At 48.3% G+C, this 2,184-nt stretch overlaps 1 pseudogene; it reads right to left on the minus strand.

Annotated features, from left to right (window-relative positions):
* Window positions 1-219: 219 nt before the first annotated feature.
* On the minus strand, window positions 220-338 carry LOC111746868 (annotated as a pseudogene).
* Between the last annotated feature and the right edge of the window lie 1,846 nt (window positions 339-2,184).

Consider the following 2,184-nt stretch of genomic DNA (forward strand, 5'->3'; position numbering starts at 1 on the left):
CTGATAGTGTGATCCCAGCCACCATTTATGAAGCCCCTACTGTGCTTGGGCCTCAAGCTAAGCTAAATCCATCGTCTCATTTATTCTTTCTCAGTGAAGTAGGCACTTCCGGTCCAGTGAATTGCCTATCCCTTCAGCGAGTGGTAAAGTTGGGGTGCAAGTCTGTTATGTTTGATTCCCCACAATTTCTTAGAACACCTGATTCTTTTTTTTTTTTTACACCTACAGCATCTGGTCTTCCTAGGTGGTCTCCCATCCAAGTACTAACCGGGCCCGACCCTGCTTAGCTTCCGAAATCAGACGAGATCGGGCACGTTCAGGGTGGCATGGCCATAGACTTAGAACACCTGGTTCATTAACAGCTGAATCCTCCATGAGGACCAGAGGGCACAGGTCTTTGACTTGTATATTGTTCTCAATCCACCCACACACTCTGAGAGGTGGGCCTCATTATCCTCACTTTATAAATGAGAAAACTGGTGCTCAGAGAGGCTTGGTAAAACTCCTAAGGTTGATGAACAATTAAAAGTGAGAACTGAGGTCCACCTGCCTCTCTTTGGCTGGGCCAGGCCGGCTCCCCTAAGCAGGAAGGCTCAGAGAAGAAAACTCAGGGAAGTAATCTGTGTCCATCCCACATCTCTCTCCTGTCCTCGAGCTTCTCTCTTACTCTATCAGCTGCTGAGCGGATTTGGGTTCCAGGCAAGTAAGCTGTGCCATTTACGCGCACATACAAAGCAAGCAGCTCATGTTTTCCCTGATACCAGCAATGGCTGGGCCGGCCTGCTGCAAGATTAGCAGTGAATTAACCAGCTGGGACGGGAAGGCTACACTACCCTCTCACTCTTAGCCAGAGGCTTCCCACACAGCTTGGCTGCTGCAGTAGGAGGCCAGATTTGAGATCTCTTCATCCTGGGCAAAAATGGTGTCGGCGTCCTTTCCTTTCATCCATTATTAACATTATATTTAATAATAATAATTCTAGCTGGTCCCATGGTTGTTAATCACTCAAGATGTTCTGACCAATTCTCAGGATGAACTCATTTATATTCAGAGCAACTCCATGGGATGGGAACTATTGTCATGCCCACTTTACAGATGAAGAAAATGAGTTAAGACATCTGCCAAGATTTTAAAGCTAGTAAGTGGCCAAGCCAGGATTCGACCCAGGCAGTCTTCCTCCGGAGCCCACCTTCTTAACCACAGTGTGTTGCCTCAGCCCCTTCAAGTCACCCCTCCTCAGCCTTCTGCTTCTCCCTCCAGGGGCCCAGATCAGTCTCCTCCTGGTTCCAGAGCAGCTTCATGTTGCCTCCAAAGCACCCTCCCCCACAACGGCCAGAGAACAATTCTGAAACACCAGTCTGACTGCTGCCCAGCCTCGTATCCCGGTTCGCTATTGCCTTTGAGAGGAAGTTTACCCCATAGCTGGAGGCTCAAGGGCTTTCCTACTGAGAAAGGCTGACATTGATCAGGGCTGACTGTGTGCCAAGCCCTGTGCTGAGTCTCATATGCATCTTAATGTAAGGGGTCTTTATAACAATCTCATAAGGCTGGGACTAATATTCTTCCCATTCAATAGATGAGGAAATAGAGCCACAGTCAGATTACACTATCTGGTCAAGATACCCCAGCAAATGCACAGCACCCAGACTGGTTGTGAGCTCCATCTGACCTAGGCCTGACCACACCACCTGCAATTCCAAAGGATGCCCCAAGCTCCTCATCTTCCAAGCCTTTGCTCACAAGTTTCCCTCTGCCTGGAATGTATTTCTTACCCCACCCATTTACTCCCATCACCCTCTGACCTGGCTGACTTCTTCAAAACTCAGCCTCAGTTGCTTCCCCCAGGAAGTCTGTCTGGATTAGGCCCTTCCTCTGAGCTCCCAGTCACCTGTGCTGGCTCTATCACATAATTACCTTTTTCTCAAGGACAAAAATAGAGAGATTGGGGGTTGGGCAGGGTCAAGTGGGGCTGAACCCTCTGACTTCCTTCTCTCAGCCCAGGACATGGCAAGTGTCCAGAGAGGCAAACAGGCCACCTTCAGGACAAACTCAGCAAATGGGCAGAGGATGTTCTGGCTTTCACAAGGATTTCTTTAAAAAAAATTTGTTGCCAGCATTATCGAATTGGGAGAGTTTTACATTTTAAACGTCTCAATTTCCAACTGTCTTAAAAAATCTAAAGCC

This window comes from Pteropus vampyrus, unplaced genomic scaffold (assembly GCF_000151845.1).
Source record: "Pteropus vampyrus isolate Shadow unplaced genomic scaffold, Pvam_2.0 Scaffold7, whole genome shotgun sequence".
Classification (NCBI taxonomy): Eukaryota; Metazoa; Chordata; class Mammalia; order Chiroptera; family Pteropodidae; genus Pteropus; species Pteropus vampyrus.